The sequence below is a fragment of the Oryctolagus cuniculus genome, chromosome 1, assembly GCF_051225735.1.
Source record: "Oryctolagus cuniculus isolate XC-2025 breed Fujian yellow rabbit chromosome 1, ASM5122573v1, whole genome shotgun sequence".
NCBI lineage: Eukaryota > Metazoa > Chordata > Mammalia > Lagomorpha > Leporidae > Oryctolagus > Oryctolagus cuniculus.
The window spans coordinates 23940966-23962766 of record NC_142867.1 but is presented as its reverse complement, the minus strand read 5'-3'; the positions used below and the strand labels follow the sequence as shown (position 1 = coordinate 23962766).

The following is a 21801-nucleotide window of genomic DNA, read 5'->3' as shown; positions in this document are numbered from 1 at the left end:
CCTCCACGATGCCTTGTAGCAGGAGTTCTATTTGTAGATGAGGAAATTGGGCCTGCGTGAAGGTATGCCTGAATTATAGATGAAATCAACACCATAATGCAAATTTGGCCAGCTTCAAAGCCTGTTTTTTTCGTGCTGTATGACACTGCTCCACTGTCCTCAGATTTGTTTTGATGATACTCAGTTTGCCTCTTGCATAATCATATACACAGTATCTAGATGTGTCCTGGGTTGCCTTGATTTGCCTTGGTTTCCCTGCAAGTCTCAGTCCCTTGAGGAAGCCGAGATATATGATCAGGAGGTAACAAAGTGAAGCAGAGCTTGATTGACCTTCTCTGCACAAAAGGACACTTTCTGGCAAAAGAGAGCTCTATCATGGATTCATGATAAAAATAATGCACTTGTTCCAATCTTCAAAGCTATTTGATCTTGCTAAGGTGTTCTACTGGGGAGAAAACATCAATACCTTTCTCTTTCTAGGAACTGGGCCCCAGGATTCTTTGATGTTCTGCTGTGAAATGACCAGTCTCCAGATTTTTAGGTAATTGTTCAAAACACTCTCTGGGAAAACAATTACACTTCACTCAAGAAATCTGGCATTGAATTTATTAGCTTCTATGCCTTATTTGATTTGATAGCAACATTCTAATTTCCTCTTAAATAAATATTTCTCTATCATTTGGTTACAGAATAGCAATATGGATGGACTGACCCTATCTTAGCGTCAGGGGTGGATCCTGACTGGTTCAAGCAAATCTATACATTATACTCTTCTAGCCATATTAATTGGCTCAGGAATGGATCCATGATCCAATTGGGACCAATTAAAATTATTTAATCCAGAAGTTTAAAGAGAATCTCACTGAGGCCTTTCTCTCTTCTCCCCGTAGCTGCACCAATGTGACTGTATTCTTTGGCCTGAAAACAAAACTGACCCTTCCAATACATGGTGAAGATGTCGCTGAGTTGCAGCCCTAAGCCTCAGCAGGGATGAGCCAGCTCTCTAAGCCGTTTCAGTTTTCTGAGCCAAAAAATTCATGTGTTGCTGCTACTAGTTTGGGTTGGTTTATCTGTTATTTATCCCTATGAATAGTCCTAAACAATAGTGTATGTCATCAGGGACATATCTACCTAACCCAACATCCCTTAAAATTCTAATGGTTCTTATGAGAAAATGAATCAAATATCATGCAAACTAGAAATACAGTGTCTTCTATCACAGGAGAGGATGCATATTTTGTGTTTCCTAAAGTCTTTTTAGTTTCAACTGTAAATGATTAATGTACTTCTTATCTGCTTTTTATAGGAGCATAACCATATGTAGCTGCAGGGTAGGCTGCTTCCCACTCTAGATATTATAACACAAATATTTTGATGCAGTATAATACTGTGGCTTCCTCTCCTGCTACATGAAACAGTCTGCTAAAAATATTGCCCTTATCATGATTCTGTTGTGAATTTATGGCAGCACATTGCAATCCTGTGAGCCAGTGGTGCAGTAACTTCATAAATAGTGCCACATCAAAAGGGTAAGTTCCAAACTTTGTGTGTTATCTGTTGCCTGATGATACTTAGCTGATGTGATACCAGACTTAGCTTGGAAAACTATTGGAATTTAGGTGTACGATTTGCTAAAGAGAGGTAAAAACATTCTGAATATTCCTGTGGTCTTGTAGGGATTCTTGTGCTTTGGATTCCCATAATCTCAATGTTCAATATTTAGAGAAGTGTGAAGGCTCATATTTGAGTAGTAGCTACTGTGTGTTCTGAAGATCACCTCGAATAATTCTGCATAAAAATGTGCGTGTATATATATATATAGAAATGTGTGTATCTATATAAATATTGTGCTATATATGCATATGTATGAGCATATCTGTATATATATGTATGCATGTATCTCACATGTATCTCCTGTAACTTTTGGAAAACATTTAGTGACATACCTTATTATTTCTAAAATATGAAAGACGTCTGAAAAAGGATCAAGCACTGAAATTGATATCCAAACACTGTGAGACAGTTTCAACATTCCAAAGCCAATCCTCACTACCTTGTTATTATCAAGGATCATGGAATTTTAGCCCATGTATTCAAAAGGACCTGCAGTACAAAGATATCAATAAAATATTTAAAGTTCTATTTGCCTGAATATTGTTTAAAAACATGGATGTACTCATAATATGTTAGAAATGAAGTAGTAAAAGGATTAGAAATGAAAGTTTATGGTTGAACACAGGCAATCTGTGGCTATCAAATGGTCAGGCAAGTTTTCATCTCCATTCACATGGTCCCATTACCTTTTAGTACTCAAGAACAGTAGTGCTGTCATGGTTGCTGTTGGAGTTAGTAAAATTGCTATTTGCAAACTGTGAAGTCAAAAGACCATTAATTCCGACTGACACCGACCAGTGGAAATCATACTGCATGTGATATATTTGAAAGTGATGGGACTTTTGAACCAGGAACATTGAAATTAAATCCTGGATAGGTAACTTATTTGCCACTTACACTTGGACAAGTTATTGAACCTTTAACAGCATACATTTTCCCACCTGTTAACAGCATATAATAGAATTCGTTACCAGGATTAGATATAACATGAATTAAACTACATAGTTTGCTTACTAAATAACATGAATGTTATTTAATGGATGACTCCATGATTCAGTACTACAAAATCTAAAGCCCCCGGGGCGCTCCACTGCTCACCACAGGTTAAGGAGGTCATTCATTCAAGTGAAAAATGCTAACTTAAGCTTTTTTCTAAATTCTGGGGATAGGTTGACCAGAATGTTTGCCAGCTAGACCAGAAATATGAAACGACACAATTTGTTATCATCCTTTACTTAGTAAGTATCGTGTTCTTATCCTCCTCTAATCACTGTAATTCTATTTATTAGGCTTAGCCATTTATTTCCTGATTAGGAGAGCCTTTACTGTGCAAACAGACTTAAGACTTTGTCGGTTTACTGCAAAGTGTCATGAAAGGAGCCTTAGAGTCAGAAATCAGAAAATATTGGCTCTTGAGCCTCCCTCATTAGTCCCAAACACTTTGATTTCCTCATCGGGGCCACTACATTCCAATCAATTATAATCAGGTCCCATTGCTGCCTCAGGTCGCCTAGGAAAGTTCCAGCTCCATTCACTTTTGTTTAACAAGAGGGACTCTTCATTAGAATCATTTTAGCTTCATTATTCATAAACACCAAATTGCTTTCTGAGTATGTCATCAGTTAAGGCTTGTTTCTCGTCTTTGCCATAATCCATACAATGTCAACAATATTTAATCACTATTAATTATAATCCAGTTGCAAAATATTATCAATAGCTAACATCCTTGAGTATTTTCTTGTGCTGGGAACTGTTGTCACAATTACCTGTATTAACAAAGTTAAATTTTACAAGTGTAATTGGATAGATATTGAGAGTATTATAATATACTTCATCTTAGAGGTAAGACAAGGGATCACAGAAACGTGATGTCAATTGTTTACATTTTCTTCTCTGTAAATTTTGAGCTGTGACTGAAATCCAGAGAATTCACTTCCTTAGCCTAGTCTGCTACTGACTGTGTAACACATAAAATGTAACTGTTACTCCCACACATTTTTCCCATGTTCCCTTTTGCAGTACTAGCTGATCCAAATATTTTAACTTAGAAAAATCAAATAACATATTTCATATATTGCCCCCCCAACACACTATTTTCTTCTCAGTAAAATTATCAAAATTAATGGTGGTACATATATGGCAAATTCAATTTGTGAGTAGACATACTGAATAAGTAGGAAAATTATAAATTGTGGTTTTAATAATGTTTTCTTTTATTTAACTGTGAATTAAGCAAATCATATAAATACATGCATAAAAAATGTTCAAGACCAAGAAAATATACAGTAAAGGGCCGGCGCCAGGGCTCAACAGGCTAATCCTCCACCTTGCAGCGCCGGCACACTGGGTTCTAGTCCTGGTCGGGGCGCCAGATTCTGTCCCGGTTGCCCCTCTTCCAGGCCAGCTCTCTGCTGTGGCCCGGGAGTGCAGTGGAGGATGGCCCAAGTGCTTGAGCCCTGTACCCGCATGGGAGACCAGGAGAAGCACCTGGCTCCTGCCTTCGGATCAGTATGCTGCGCTGGCCGCAGCGCGCTGGCCATGGCGGCCATTGGAGGGTGAACCAACAGCAAAAGGAAGACCTTTCTCTCTGTCTCTCTCTCTCACTGTCCACTCTGCCTGTCAAAAAATATATACAGCAAGAATATTAAAATGCTGTTGTATGCCATATATCATTTCCATTAAAGTACATCTGTGATGATTCCTCAAAAAATCATGGAAAATTCACATTATAGAAAAATATATACATAGATTTCCTAAGAACTTTTTGTAAAAAAGATTTATTTTGAAACAGTTACAGACAGATGGAATGGCCAGAGATAGAGGTCTTTCATCCACTATTTCACTCTCTAAATGTATGTATTGGTTAGAGCTGGGCTAGACCAAAGCCGGGATCCAGGAGATTCATATGAGTCTCTCATGTGGGTGCAGGGGCCAAAACACCTAGGCCAACTTCTGCTGCTTTTCCCAAGCCATTACCAGGGAGCTGGATCAGAAGTAGAGCAGCCAGGACACGAACCCATGCATCCTATGGGATGCTAGCATTGCAGGTAGTGGCTTTATCAGCTACACAATAATATATTTCCTGGAAGAACACTTTGAAACATACTCATACAATAGTGATCCTATAAGATCATAATGAGGCTGAAAAATTCTATCATTTAGTGATGTACCTATCATAACATTGCATAGCAATATGTTACCCATATGATTGTGGTGATGGTTGTGGAAGTAAACCTAATTAGAAGTGTATAGACACACATCATGGAATGCTTTCTGTATTCCAAAAAGAAACATGCAGCTGTACAGGTGTGTAGCCTAGGGGCAGCAGGCTATACTCTAGAGACTTGGTGTCTAGTAGGCTATAGCTTCTAGATTTCTATAAGCACACTTTATTGATACTTGCACAGTGAAGATTTGCACAAATAGCCTAACACCACATTTTTCCAAATGTATCATCAACATTAAATGACATATGGCTGTATTAAGAAGTAAATATATTGTTTACATACTGTAAATGAATGAAATAATCAACCTAAATCAATTGCAAAGAGAATAATTTCCAGTTTTACAAATAATTGAGTTATCAAATTATGTGTAATTAATCTCCTAATTGTTTTAGTCCTTAAAAACTGAAATGCAACTGTACTTTTTCTGTTTGGAAAAGAAGTCCATTTCTCTTATGGATGCTGATGGACTGAGGTCCATCCTCATCTTTGTTATGCTTCAAATGTTTTCTCCGCTTTTCCTTTCAGTTAGCTTGTTCTGTTATCCATCTTGTTAAATCCCATTCTCTTACAAAAGACGGAAGTCTTTTTTCCCAGTAATGCAAGAGGCTATATTTTCTGGCTCTTTTTATACAAAACATAATTACTTAAGTTTGCTGAGTCTACAGAAAAGGAATGACAAGGAGAAGAGCCCTAGAGTCAGGAAAGTTTTTCTCTGAGTTGTTGGTGGCAACTAAAGTCCCTCCTATTTGCCCTTTCCTCAGTGGCTAATGCTTTAAGCCTTAAAGGCTTGAAAGGTACTGACAAAATGGAATTCTTTTTGGGACACAACCCCCAGGATTTGTCCCTAAATTCTTTGTTTCCATAGGACCAGATATTTTAGATCCACTTAAGGTCAACGAATCCGTGAGCCCCAGTAGCCAGATACTGGTTCTCCCTCAGCTCATAGCTGATGTATGGAAACCAACTCAGGTGTCTAGTTCAGTGGGGCAGTGGATCTGGGGACAGATACAGTGACCCTGTGTTGTGTTCCCCCAATCGTATCTCCTGCTACCTCTTGCTCTCTAGTCTCGTTGGTCACTCAGGTTACAATACCTGAGATTAAAGATGGTCGGCTAGGACAAGGCTGGTCATTAAAAAAGTAAAAAGAAAGACTAAAGTGAGAAAATATGGCTATGAGTTTTAGAAACACCTCATTTATAAGCTCAATGTTCATTTTCTGGAATAATTCTGAATTATTAAAAAATTAAGTTTTATGAGCATTAAGGGGAGAATGTGGTCATGGATACCAACACAAATTCTTAATGAAATATTTAAAAAATAAAATAAAACCAGATAAAATAACTTCTAAAATGAGCAACAAACCAAAAAAGCTTAAAAATTTCAAAGTTGGAGACAGTGAACCTACTGCTTCACTTCCAATCCAGCTCCTGGCAAATGGCCTGGGAAAAGCAGTGGAAGATGGCCCATGTATTTATGTCCCCACTACCCAAGTGGGAGACCCAGATGAAGCTCCTGGCTCCTGACTTGAGCCTGGTCTAACTTTGGCTGTTTTGGCCATCTATGGAGTAAACCAGCAGATATAAGATTCTTCCTCTCTCTCTCTTTCTCTCTCTCTCTCTCTCTCTCTCTCTCTTTCAGGCTCTCCCTCCTTCTCTCTCTGTAACACTTTCAAATAAATAAGTAAATATAAAAAACTTAACAATTGCCAGGTTAAAAAAAAGAACATTTTATTGGTTTTTTTATGTCTTTGTCCAATTTTATATTTTTCTAAGTAGAAGTAAAGAAAGAAATGAGGGACAAAAAATAAAGAGAGATAGAGATGGGCAGGGATTTTTTTTTTTCCTAAAATGTTTTTATTTTCTTTTTCATGTTCCATACTGCATATGTTTTTTTCTTCCTCTTGTCCTCCCCAAGCACTTGGGCTTTGGTAGAGAGACAATTCGATATCTACCATGAATCTAATACCACAAATTGCTTATATTTTTTGAATCCATATTATAATTACACTCAAATCTACAATCAGCTCATGAACATCCTTATTATTCAAATTTCATTGCTGAGCTGGAATACATTGTCTTAGATTTGATGAGATTAACAAAAATATATATATCGTTTTACAAAATCAGAGCATACCTCATTATATCATAATTAGTTAATTAATAGATAGTATTACTGAATGTTTTTATGACTCCAAATATGACACAAGCTCTCTTCTCCAAGAAAACTGGATATAAGGTATTTCCTGATATTTTAACTATAGGTTTCATTTTGCCTGAAGAAACTAACTTATTACAAATGAAAAGTGCATCATATATATAAATTTTTCTGTAAATGCTTAGTTAGCTTCTGAAAAAAGGAGTATTTCTGTAGTGACCTGCCTTTCTGGAGTAAGTAAATAGAATGTGATGGGATTTCAAAAAGTTCGTGGAAAAACAGAAAGAAAAAATGCATTTATTTTAGTAAAAAATTTTTAAATCCCTGCATTTTATTCATTATATATATTTTTATGAATGTTTTAGATACCTAACATTGGAAGTCAATATCTACAAATAAATATGAACATTAAGAGTGCTACATGTAGCATAAGGCTGCTAACTGATTATAGCTAGACTTCTTTGAAAACCACATTTCACATGAGAGGTCCTGTTATCACTATATTAAAGTTTAGATCCAAGTAAAACTTTCTCAGAACCAATAATAAATACCTATATCTTCACAAATCACCTTTTTTTTTCTGACAGGCATAGTTAGTGAGAGAGAGAGAGAGAAAGGTCTTCCTTCCATTGGTTCACCCCCCAAATGGCTGCTATAGACAGCGTGCTGCACCCATATGAAGCCAGGGGCCAGTTGTTTCCTCTTGGTTTCTCATGCGGGTGCAGGGCCCAAGATCTTGGGCCATCCTCCACTGCCTTCCCGGGCTACAGCAGAGAGCTGGACTGGAAGAGGAGCAACTGGGACAGAACCGGCGCCCCAACCGGGACTAGAACCTGGGGTGCCGGCACTGCAGGCGGAGGATTAGCCTATGAGCCGCAGCACCAGCCTCATCTTTTATTTTGTGTACACAAAGAAATGAAATCCTAGAAAGTAAAATGTTTCTCAATGCCACTGACAAATGATTAGGACAATGTTCATCTTTTACAAACTTCCAAATGGACCAATAGTTAATTATTGACTCAGGTGAGAGTATTGCTGGCCTCTGAAGCAATACTACACAGCAGGCCAGCATAAAGAAGCATGATTCAAACTCTGTATTCAAACCCATGTTCAATATCTTGTTTTGTGTATAAACATAATTCTCTTTCTATGAGTCCTATCTTCTGTAAAACGATCATGATAATAATATCACATGCCTCCTATGTGTTCAGGGAGATGTAAATGACAGAATATACAGAAACTGCATCAAACAGAAATAAGTCCCCAGTACAGTTTTAGCTATTATTACATATATTTTGAAAATCCAACAGAGGTGAAAGTCAATGGTTGAATTCTGGTAAGTAATGGGAAATGAAAAGAAGAGGTAATGAAAAATTTTTCATATTTTCTAATCACAAAAGTATCTCTAATTTTAAATGTTGGCAAAACTCTGGTTCATTGATACCTCAGGGTCTTAAGAAATACTTTTCTAAGACAGCAAGAAGAAAAACCCGTGAGTATCAGGAACAGAAGGGTGGTGTCAGGAGTGAAAAAGGGAGAACAGCTGGGCATTTTCACTGACACGACAAGTTTGTTTGCAACAGAAGGTATTTGACTTTAGGCTCATATTTTAAGCCCCATTTTATATATTTATTTAACAGACTAGCAGATTGTAGCACAAATTTACCTTTTGTGATTTCTTTCATGTAATGAGTTCACTAAACCATATTATAATGTCATGTACTAAAAGCGCTTCCTGTCTTTTGAATGTGATTTCATGAGAAATGGGAGCTTTCACTGAGAGAACAAAGAATATTTTCCCTTCTTTCTTTTGAGCATGGTCAGAAGTAAATTAAAAATGACTTGCCTAAGGGCCACATGAATAAATACTATTGCCAAACAGGCTGGGTGGAAAGGCTTTTTAACTGTATGATTTTGACCAAATTATTTAAATTTTCTAAACTCTTATCTATTCTATATCTTAAATGGGTATTAGAATAGTCCTGATTATAGAACATTTGGAGAAATTTCATGGCATAGTACTTGCATATAATAATTACATACTGATTTTTGCTGTTCTTTTATCATTATCAATTGATTCTGATGGAATTGGGTCCCATCAAATAGTTTCATAGGAAAAATATTTTTTAAGATTGTCTTTTATTTTTATTTTAGAGGCAGAGCTATGGAGAGAAACACACACACACATACACACACACACACAGAGGTCCCCCAACTGCTGGTTCACACCCCAAATGACTCAACAGCCTGAGCTGGGCCAGTCTGAAATGAGGAGCTTCCTCTGGGTCTTCCTCGTGGGTGCAGGGGCCCAAGCACTCAGACCATCCGCTGCTGCTTTGCTAGGCACATTAGTAACTGGGACTTGAAGCACCTGTATGGGATGGTAGTGCCACAGGGAACAGTTTTATTCTCTGTGCCATAGCACTTGCTTTATCTTGGTTATATTCAAAAATAGCATAATCATCTTTTTGAATATAACCAAGATAATACCAGTTCTAAGAAACAAAATAGTGAGCAAGAATATGATTACCATTTTATGAAGACATGAGCATCTAAAGATGACTGCACATTCCATTCAGAATTCCAAGAAGCTACACTATGGTCATGATAGTCACACTCTTGAAATTGATAAAATATTATCAGCTTCTCCCTTTGAAAGAGTGATGCCAGTAGTAGGAATTCTGAGAGGGACTGAGCAATTCTGCGGGTATCTCAACATGACATTGTCTGATGTCTCAGGATCTTTTGTTGCTGTTTTTGTTACAGAAATCAAGATTTATTTATTTATTTATTTATTTATTTGCAAGCTGATGGACATTTGGGTTGTTGGTAGTTCATGTTTCAATTGTTTATTGTGCTGAGTATATACACCATAAAAGTTTCCATTTGAATCATTCCATAGTATGTAACTGGTGACATTAAATCCATTCACAACGTATCACATTATCCATTTCCAGAAATCTCTCATTCACAGAGACCTTCATCATTCTGAAGAGAAATTTTGTGTCCATTAAACACCAAATCTCCATTCTCCCCTCCTTCAAGTCCCTGGCAACATCTATTCTATTTTCTATCTCTATGATTCATTATTATTATTATTTTAATGGAAATATAGACATGGACTATAAACATTAATCAAATGGAAAAAATGGCTATTTCACCCATATACAGTAAGTTTCAAAGTAATCACAGGTTATTAAAACTATAGTAGTACAATATTCTTAATCATTAACTTGACAAAAGTTTAAAAAATATTTATAAAACTATATTTGCAGCAACAGTTATACACACTGACATTTCTTTTTTTCTCTCTTTTTATGGTTTTTGGTCCCCCCCCCCCACACACACAGGAAGAGTTAGTGAGAGAGAGAGAGACAGAGAGAAAGGTCTTCCTTTCGTTGGTTCACCCCCAAAATGGCTGCCACAGCCAGCGCTGTGCTGATCGAAGCCAGGAGCCAGGTGCTTCCTCCTGGTCTCCCATGCAGGTGCAGGGCCCAGGGACCTAGGCCATCCTACATTGCACTCCTGAGCCACAGCAGAGAGCTGGACTGGAAGTGGAACAACCAGGGCAGAATCCTGCACCCCGACCAGGACTAGAACCCGGTGTGCCGGTGCCACAGGCGGAGGATTAGCCTAGTGAGCCACGCCACCAGCCGGTTTGTGTTTTTATATTTTTTGCTCTCAAATATAAGGGAGAACATGTAGTACTTGTATTTCTTGGTTTACCTTATTTCACTCAACAGTATGTCATCTAGTTCCATTCATCTACTACAAATGAAAGAATTTCATTCTTTTTTATAACTGAATAATTTTCCAATGTATATATGTATATATATACCACATTTTCTTTATTCACATAATAATGGACACCTTGGTTGATTTCAAATTTTGGGTATTATATACAGTGCTGATATAAACATGGTGGTCCATGTATCTCTTTGATTCACTGTATTCAAGTCTTTTGGGTATATATCCAGAAGTGGGACTGCTGTATCATATGGCAAGTCTACTTCTCATTTTCTAAGTAATTTACACATTATTTTCATAATGCATTAATTTACATTCACCAACAGTGTATAAGTGTTCCCCCCCTTTCTCCACAACCTTGCCAGCATTTGTTACTCCCTGTCTTTTCTATTTTAGCCATTTTGACAACAGTGAGGTGATGTCTCAAGTGATTCTGATTTGCATTTCCCTGATGACTAGCAATGTTGAGCATTTTTTCATATTTTTGTTGACTAACTATGTTTCTCCCTTTCAGAACAGCTTCTTGAGGTCCTTTGCCCATTTCTTAAATGGATTGGTTGTTTTTGTAATTGTTGAGCTTTTTAAGTTGTTGATATATCCTTTGTCAGATAGGTAACTCCTAAATATTTTTTTACCATTCTGTTGGATGTCTCTTCACTGTGTTTATCAATATCTTTGCTGTGCAGAAGCTTCTGATTTTGGTATAGTTCCATTTGTTCAGTTTTGCTTTTGTTGCCTGTGCTTTAGGGTTCTTATCAATGAAATCATCACCTATACCAATGACTTGGAGTGTTTCTCCTATATTTTCTTCTAGCAGCTTTAAAGATCAGGTCTTAAATTTAGGTCTTTGACCCATCTTGAGTTGGTTTTTGTATATGGTGAGAGGTATGGATATAATTTCATTCTTCTACATATATACATCAAGTTTTGCCAGCACCATTTATTGATAAGATTATATTTATTGTATACTATGGTCTGAGCACTTATCAAAAATTGGTTGGCTCTGGTGCCAGCACTGTGGTATAGCAGGTAATGTTTCCACCTGTGATGCTGGTATCCCATATGCGCACCACTATGTGTCCCAGCAGTTCCACTTCCCATCCAGCTCCCTTAATGGTCTGGGAAAAGCAGAGAAAAATAGCCCATGTGTTTGGGTCCCTGCCATCACATGTGGGAGACCCAGATGATGGTCCATCACAGGCCATTGCAACCATCTGTGGAGTGAACCAGTGGATGGAAGATCTCTCTCTCTCTCCATATCTATCTATATCTGTATCTATATCTATATCTATATCTATATCTATATCTATATCTATATAACTGACTTTCAAATAAATACATAAATCTTTAAAAATAATTTTATAATACTAAATAAAAATTATTTGGCTGTATCTACATGAATTAATTTCTTAGGCTTTCTATTCTGATCTGTTGATCTATGTGTTAGCTTTTATGCCAGTAACATGCTATTTTAATTAATATAGCTTTGTGGTATGCTTTGAAGTCAGGTATTCTGATGCCTCCAGTTTGATTTGTCTAATGCTCTTGATCTTAAAATCCAAGTTCTCTGGATGTGTTCAGAGGCACAACAATCCAAAGAATGGTGCATGTGATTCTTTCTGGAAAACTACCAAACTGTGCAGTCTATACAGTTAGAAATACTGTCTTCACTGAATTTACCATCTATTTGATAATATATCTTTTTAATCTCACTTTATGATCATTGTCATGAATCCCACAATATGTGACATTAATTTTCCTGTTTTCATGAAAAATAGTATCTATGTGCATGTATATATTATCTATATATGAACACATTCATTTTGAAAAATTCAGCATTTTCCTGAAATATATTTTATGTAAACCCTTACTTTTAAGAAGTGTCCATGATCCCTCCCACTATTCAAATATAGTAACAGTAAAAGCAGTTTGGTGTCTCAAAGTCTTATAGGTTTATAATTCTATATGTTTTTATTCTGGATGTGGTGGAATAGAATCTCATTTTTTTTCATGATAAGAGTAGAGATGGCATTTCTATTGCATGACTTATCTGATTTCTGAAATTATGAATACCATTATGGAGAGCTGTCTTGTTTCTAGAAACCACATGTTCTGATATTTTAGGCAACAAAATTTTCTGTGCAAGTCTTTTCCTTGTAGACTTGCATTGTTTCACATAAAGAATGTGGGCTGCCATTTCTGCAGTCCTCAATAGCCAATTTGTCCAGCCTTTGCTGCCAGTCTCTCTGCCATGCTCTTCTTTCTTCCCAGTGTAAAAGGTAATGCAACATATCTTAAGCTTTTGTTATAACATTCACATTTTGATACTAATTTCTGTATCAGTTATTTAGTGCCAAATAAAAATCTCTCCATCCAAAGGTAAAACAATAGTTATTACATTTGTGCATAATTCTCTGGGCTACCAGTTAGGACTGGATTCACCTAGGTCTTCAGAACTTGGCAGGAAATTAATGAGATAATGTTGAGCATTAGGTTATGTGTTGATTTAGGTATGATTGGATGCTATACAAGGAGCACACTAATGCAATTTACCTTCTCCAGGCTGTACCCAGAGCTTCAATTCTTTATGTATCCAGGCTAAGTCAGGCTTCTTCTCATCTTGGTCTTAGTCTTCCCACTACAAACAAGACAGTGAGCTTCAATGTGCAAACCCTTTGCAAGTCTCTCCTTATGCAACATTCGTTAATATCACATTGGCCAAAATGGCACATGTCTACATACAGATGCAAAGATTGGAAAAACAAATTTGGTGCCACAACCTATTTGCAATGGTGAAAACATACAAAGTTGTGCATGCACAAGGATGCAAGGAATTATTGTAGCCCTTCTTGTAAACATTCTACCACAGATTTAGTCTAAGTAATTATAATCTGTTCTTAAAAGTCAATTTTTATGTTGATAATAAAGTAATGAAGCTTGAGAAAGTATTTTAAAACTATGTAACAATAGACTCAAAGTTGTTCCTTAAATTGTTTCCCACGGTACTTTTTCAGAGACAAGAAAGAAACGTGGAATTGCATCTAGTGTCTTAAAAATTATCATTTTCCTAGGTTTCTTCCACCAAAGCCTAAACTATTATTGGAAAGATATTGGCAACTCACATTTCCTGGAAGATTGTGGTAATACTTTAAAATTTGCAAAAACAAAGGCAGCTAAAGCGAATAGGAAACAAAAACACAACAGTGGTCTATTAATAGGTAGATTCCAGTGTCCTCTGGGATCCAATGAAATCCTAAAATATTCTCTCTATATATTTTTTGCTTCAATTTTCATTTCCAGAGAACAACCATTTGAATTAGCCAACCTTTGATCATACATTGGCTCTTTCTTTTGACTGATTACAGTCCCCATGAGCTAATATCAATAGGCATTCGACACTTCTTCAAAAGTTGGTTAGGATCTCCTGGAGAAGTGGAAGCCGGTAGCTGACCAAGGCAAAGGTCTTCTCAGTCTGTCTGAGGGAGTTTTCTATGCCATGAACAATCAGTTGTAAAAGGGTTAACAAAAATTTAAGATTTTTCTTTAAATTATTAAAAATGCCATAAGTTAATTTCAGGGATCAGAAAACCTTTCTTATGTTCCTTCCGGATCAAAATTGATGACTTTCTGTCTTGGGCATTGAGTATATGAATAGACTGAGCAGAACATCCAAAAACCTCTTCTTGAAGTCCTCTGGGTCATGTACCACCCTGTAGGACACTAGTCTCGCAGAAAGGAGCCAGGGGCTTCTGGGCAGCACCCTATGAATTAACACATTGTCTCTTTGAGCCCAGGCTCCCACATGCCAGGTCAACAAACTGTTTCAGCAAACCTTGCAGTGATAGGGTCATAACTCCAACTCCAGCTGTGACTGTTGTATATGGTGGTTTGGAATCTGATGACTCAAAGCCATCATCCCAGGTAGCAGCCAGCTGTCTATGGATTTCTTTCTTCTCCTAATGTTCCATTAACCTCTCACAGCTGGTCTCCCTATGCAAGATCAGCAGTTCAGCTAATCTTTCCCTGATCTCTTCCCTTTTTGTAGGAGGCTCATCATTAATACATCCTCCCTCTGCTCCCCCTTCCTCTCAGCCTACCAGTGCACTCTATTAGTGCATGCTGTGCCAGAGGCAATTCATCCTGCTGTCTGCTCAGCACCAGCTTTGTGGGGCTTCAGCACTGTTGGACCCTAAGGCAATGGATGTCCAGGCCCATTAGACACTGGGTTGGAAGCAATGGGAGAATATCTACTTGTTTAGGAACACAGTGAGCCTGTATTTCTTCATTTGACCTGCTGGCACCATCCTATTCACTTGATGTCCTCTCCCATAGTTGTAACTCAAACTAATTACCATAATGGGAATTGCAGTAATAATAGTTAATATAAATATACTAATATTATTACAATAACAATAGCCAGTTTCCTATATACAGAGTTAACTCTGCTGGATCTATGCCAAAGGCAACATGAGCCGATTAAATTCTTCCAATATCTCTGTGAGTTAGGTAATGTTGCTGAGGATATATCAGGTCACAGAAAGTTTAATGAAGCTGCCCAAGGCCACCCAACCAGTAAGGAAAAAGCCTGTACTTGATCCTCACTTCCCTATTTCCTTTAAAGTTTGAGTTTTTAACCATGTTACATAGGAATAAAATAGTTAGCAGTTATATTGCTTGAGGTTTTACCTGGATTGACATTTCAACATTAAATGTAATTTTGTATTCAAATCATTAGCAAGGTAGGTATGAATTAGTTTGCTATATTTAAATATATATTATTGTAACTCTGCACAAATTTCAAAATAAAATGTGAAATGGAAAGGCTAAAAAGGGCCGGCACCATGGCTCACTAGGCTAATCCTCCGCCTTGCAGCACCTGCACACCAGGTTCTAGTCCCGGTCGGGGCACCGGATTCTGTCCCGGTTGCCCCTCTTCCAGGCCAGCTCTCTGCTGTAGCCAGGGAGTGCAGTGGAGGATGGCCCAAGTACTTGGGCCCTGCACCCCATGGGAGACCAGGATAAGTACCTGGCTCCTGCCATCATCTCAGCACAGTGTGCCAGCTGCGGCGGCCATTGGAGGGTGAACCAATGGCAAAGGAAGACCTTTCTCTCTGTCTCTCTCTCTCACTGTCCACTCTGCCTGTCAAAAAAAAAAAAAAAAAAAAAAAAGAATTTCCAAGTAGAGTCCATTAGATAACCACAGATATTTTCTCCTTTTCTGCTTTTAAGGGGAATGCACATGGAAAAATTTAAGAAGCACTGATGTGAATAATAAGGTTCTAATAGAATGTTTTTAAGACACAGAAGTAGCTTAGTTAATATCCGTATTCTAAGAAGGTCTCTGACTGACTCCAGGTTAAACTATGTCATGTCTTCCTGTCTGTCCCAGCCAACCTGACCTTTTGGTTTCCCTTCAGAACATGGCCATCTACTCCATGCCACCAACCTAGGAGCTTGGATGGCTCTTCACTCTTCTTTTCTTCTAGGTAATTCACATTCACTTTCAGAGATCAATCCAGGTATTACCATCTCAAGCATCCTAATGATATGAAGCCTCCACCAACTAGTGGCCTGGCATCAGGAGCCACTTTGTACAAAATGGCTGGAAAAATTCAGCAGTGTTTACCTTCTGGACTGAGAAGAAAGGAGAGATACCTCCTCTCCAAGGCAGCCTGATGATTAATTTGTCCATGTTGAGGTTTGAATAATCTTCCACTTAAAGAAAACTTTTTACTAAAAATATCACTATAGTATATAATTGTGTATATAATTAATATAACATAGTAATTTTATATTATTTTATGATATATAAAATTATATTGATCAATGCTGCGGCGCAATAGGCTAATCCTCCACCTAGCGGCGCCGGCACACAGGGTTCTAGTCCTGGTCGGGGCGCCAGATTCTTTCCTGGTTGCCCCCCTTCCAGGCCAGCTCTCTGCTGTGGCCCGGGAGTGCAGTGGAGGATGGCCCAAGTCATTGGGCCCTGCACCCCATGGGAGACCAGGATAAGTACCTGGCTCCTGCCTTCGGATCAGCGTGGTGCGCCGGCCGCAGTGCGCCAGCCGTGGAGGCCATTGGAGGGTGAACCAACAGCAAAAGGAAGACCTTTCTCTCTGTCTCTGTGTCTACTCTGCCTGTCAAAAAAAAAAAAAAAAGTACTTTCTAAGTCTTAAATAAATTCAAATTCTATAAACAACCAAATAGCCAAGAAAAACCTCCCCTAATAAAAATTTAAATCAAAAGTACCATTTTCTTTACACAGAAATGGATAGAATTATTAATAAATATAAGAATATAATAAATTATAGAAGCAGCTTGCCACACCTGACAGTGTGTTTCTGTGGGTCTGATTTTTCTTCCTCTGCTTTCAACCTCTCCAGCAGACTGAAAGGAGCCCACTGAGCCTTCCGAGCAGCACTGCAAAGCTATGCCTTTAAAAGCATAGCTTACGAGTGGTGCTGCCTTCCCATCCCTGTGCTCTTATCAAAATGTCAGAAGAGCACACGCAGAGATGATTGCTTTCCCTTTCCATGTGCATTAGCCTCAACCTGTGGACTAGACAGCTATCATGGGACCTGAAAGGAGGGGGGGAAATACTGTAAAATATTTCTTGCTTTAAGTTCCCTTTATGATTTGCCCAGGCCAAAGGGAAGTCAAAACTGCTGTTCCAGCATTGGCAATCTCCAAGAGATCAAGCAGCGCACAAAGCGGCAGTGGAGTCAAGGAGGGAAGTGGTTTCTGAGCCCCTCCAGCTCCCGCAGGCTTCCTTATCAGCCTGTTAAAGAAGCAGGAAGAGGTGAAAGGTGTGGAGATGAAATGCCAGGGTGTGTGGAAGTTACTTGCTAACTCAGTAGGTTCAATTTGGTTTAAGAAAGGATTCCTAGGTAGGTACAGCAATTATGTGAATATGGAAGGATCCCTGGATGTTTATGAACTTCTTTAAACACTTCACCGTCTCTATAACTCTGACGGATGGAAGACTGTTGTGTGTTCTGGAGTTTGTGGTCAAAGCCCCTCACGCCAAGCTTCAATTCACAGCTGCATATAGGATGCATTTCCCGGGTTCCCCAAATCCCTCAGATCTTCCAGGGTAGTTGGAAGCCTTCATCACCAAAGAAAGAATATTCTTAATCTACAGCTGAACTCAGGTTCTTATAAAGAGAAATTTATGCAGTGTTAATTTTTTAAAATTTAGAATATTATCATCTCTATTCAAAAAGAAAAGCACTACAAAACAATCATCAATTAAGTGCATTTTGAATTCCGGGTCTATTTTTATCAGCTTGGTGATCATGAACAGATTATTTTATCTAAATCTGTTTTCCTATTTGTGAAATAATGTGTAAGTTTGTCCACTTGTAAAAAATAAACAACACATTACCTAGCACATAGTTGTTTAATTTTATTATTTTTATTTTTTATTTATATAAAGGAACAAATTTCATGTATTTCATATATATAATTTTAAGAGCAAATGATATTTCCCATCAAACACTCCATCCTTCTTCTTTTCTTCTTTTCCTTTTCATTTTTACAATGACATACTTTCAATTTTTCCTTGTAATTACAAGCTTATCCCTTTATTAAATAAAGAATTCAACAAACAATAAGTAGAAAATTCAAGACATTCTATACAATAGTCTGATGTCAACTTGTGGAACCCAAATTATTATTCAGTCTTAATTTTCATCATAATGATAACTTTCATCTACACCAAACATGTAATTATAGTGTTTAATTTCAAGTTAAATTTGTTAAGCAATAGAGGGCCACTATAGGTATTTTTGTTTTGTTTTGTTTTTTGTTTATTTTGTTTTTGGTTTTGACAGGCAGAGTGGACAGTGAGAGAGAGAGATAGAAAGAAAGGTCTTCCTTTAGCCGTTGGTTCACCCTCAAATGGCCGCCGTGGCTGGTGCACCACGCTGATCCGATGACAGGAGCCAGGTACTTATCCTGGTCTCCCATGCGGGTGCAGGGCCCAAGCACTTGGGCCATCCTACACTGCACTCCCGGGCCACAGCAGAGAGCTGGCTTGGAAGAGGGGCAACCGGGACAGAATCCGACGACCTGACCGGGACTAGAACCCGGTGTGCCGGTGCCGCAAGGCAGAGGATTAGCCTAGTGAGCCGTGGCGCCGGCTCACTATAGGTATTTGAGCACCAGAATCATCAGTTATGTGAGCAGTTATTTCTTATGTGCTTACCATATACCAGGTAGTAATGGGAAACATTCTATAATGAACATAAATCTGGCAACAGAGTGTAGGGGTTTATTTAAGAGTGGAAAGAAAATTGAAGAAGTTCAACTGGTTAGGAGATTATCACCGTGATCTAAGTATGAGGCAACAATATGTTAGACTAGAGTTAAAACCCTAAAAAGAAAAAAAAAAAAAAAACTGACAAAGGGGAGAAAGAACAGAGATGGGAAGGAAGAGGGGAACATTGATTTGGAGGGAGAGCAGAGTTCTGCTTCATAATTTTGCCTCCACATCATGTTACACGTCTCCTGCATAATTTTAGATGAGATGATATGGCTCAGGAGAGTTTCTACACTTGACTTTTACACAATAATTCTGAAACTGACAAAATTATGAAAGGGTTTGTAGGAAGAGAAAACACGAATGGGATGTTAAAAAAAAGTTATTTTAATTGTGAGAATTTGGCATATTGATTAAAATGTTTAGACACTTGCTTCCCACATCAACGTACCTGGGTTCAGTTCCAAGTTCAGTTCAGCTCTGGCTTTCAATTCCAGCTTCCTGATAAAGTAAAACCTAAGAGGCAAAAGTAATGGCTCAACTAGTTCAGTCCTTGCCACTCATGTGGGAGATCTGGATTGAGCTGCAGGCTCCTGGCTTCAGAACTCCTATTCCCAACTCTTGTGGCCACTTGGGGAGTGAGCCAGCATAAGGGAGATTTCTCTCTCTCTCTCTCTCTCTCTCTCTTTTCTCTCTCCCCCCCCCTTCTTCTCTCTTTCTGTTCCTTTCCCCTCCATCCCCCCTCTGTCTTCCAATAACTATAAAACAGAAAGTTATTTTTTACTATTAATCATCTTAAAAAAATGAAGTAGGTCAATGGACTTACCCAGAAAGTCTTGTGCCAGTCAGCATATTTGAAACCTCTACAATGAAATCTGCTTAAAATTGCTTGTACAATTTTTTGTTCTCTTATCAAGGATAAAACATAAAAATACGTCATATTCCATGATAAGAATTAACAATTCCTCTGAATGTGCCCTGGAGAAAACAGAGCTGTTTACTCAGCCAGTATGTTCAATAACTTTATTGCTAAGAAAACGATTGCTTCTTTTCTGTAGAAACGATTTTCTGTTCCTGAAAGTGAATCAAGGAACTGACTCAGTTTCTATCCAGAAATGTGGAGTAAGTCACAGCTTTAGCACACAAGAGTGAGTGACTCACCCTGGAGGAGTAGCACACCAAACCGAGCAGACAACCTGCTAATAAATAATATTAGTGTATTCCATTTTCTTTTGTAAAATTTTACAAAATTTTGTATTTAAGTTTTAATTAGTTTTTAACAGGTTCAATGTGCTTCGTAGATACAACTCTAAGAACGTAATAATATTCCTTCCTTCTCCCCTCCACCTCTCTCCCTCCCACTCTCCTTCTTTCTCCTTTCTTTTTTTTGAGTTTTTGAGATAACATATTTTAAGTTTACATTGCGGTAAAAAGGCATGTATTCCTTTTAAATAGAGTCACTAAGATTTTGTAGCTTTTGTAACAAGAGAAATGTAAAAGGAATAATGAAGCTTGAGCATTATTAAAATATCAAATATAAAACTAACTATAATACAAGATTATTGAAATATCAGATATTTACTACTAAAAAAGTCAACTGCAACAATGTAATTCATGGATAAGTAAAGAATGTAGCAGAATTTCCAAATGCATGGAACTTTAGTTGCCTCTCCTCTTTCTACGTAACTCTGACATTCAAGTAAATAAATAAATTCTTTAAAAAAAAAAGATACTTTACATAGCATTTGTCATTTTGCCTTCCAACATTCTGCCATGTGAGAGTGAAGCATGAAGGTCCTCATACTAAAATCCCCATCTTGCCCTTCTCAGCCTTCAAACCTGTAGGGAATGAATTTTGTCCCCGTTTAAGTTATTCAGTCTTTGCGATCTTATTCCAGCCAGATACATGGACTAAGATAGGCTGGGTTTTTTTTAAAAGATTTATTTATTTATTTATTTGACAGGTAGAGTTACAGACAGTGAAGGGGAGAGACAGAGAGAAAGGTCTTCCTTCCGTTGGTCCACTCCCCAAATGGCCGCCATGGCCAGAGCTGTGCCGATCTGAAGCTAGGAGCCAGATGCTTCTTCCCAGTCTCCCATACAAGTGCAGGCACCCAAGGACTTGGGCCATCTTCTATTGCTTTCCCAGGCCATAGCAGAGAGCTGGATAGGAAGAGGGACTAGAACCGGAGCCCATATGGGTTGCCGGCACTGCAGGCGGAGGATTAACCCAGTGTGCCATGGTGCCAGTCCCCAAGCATCTGTTTTTAATCTCATGCAGTATACCAGTGCTACCCATTTGTGAATCAGCAGCATTTCTCTCCCCATCTAATGTGGGCAAAAGGAATCCATATGATTACAGGTCTGAGTTGCACAGGCAGTACTAGTGCAACAGCAATAGATGTCATAGGGTTTGGGCCATCTATTGAATAGCTGCTCGGACCCATTTCTGGTGTGATTTTCACTTTATGACGTCCACCTGCTGGTGTTTTATCACTAAACATACTGAAACTTACCATGTTGAGGGTCTGATGTGCAGTTCCGGCTGTCTAATCGCTGCCTGTCCTATCATCAACTGGTCCATCTCTAAAAACCCACTAGCATGCCTGAAGGTGTTTCTTTAAGTTACACATAATTCTCTACTGGAAATGGCATGAATTTTCTTCAGCTTATACTGTAATTCTCGTTTTACTGCTTGCTATAAATTTATAGTTATCTTTCCCTTACTCTTATGCAATATGGCTTTTTCAGCTGCATGGTCTTCACAGACCTGAGTGCTTTCACCAAAGCCTTCTTGTC

At 38.1% G+C, this 21801-nt stretch overlaps 1 long non-coding RNA gene across 1 annotated transcript in view; it reads left to right on the top strand.

Annotated features, from left to right (window-relative positions):
- The first annotated feature begins 1452 nt into the window (after positions 1-1452).
- Positions 1453-21801, top strand: part of LOC149128320 (uncharacterized) — a 37442-nt gene continuing 17093 nt past the window's right edge. The window contains exons 1-2 of the long non-coding RNA XR_016212662.1: positions 1453-1529; positions 2784-2852. This is a non-coding gene — a long non-coding RNA (uncharacterized LOC149128320). The remainder of the gene's footprint in view (positions 1530-2783; positions 2853-21801) is intronic.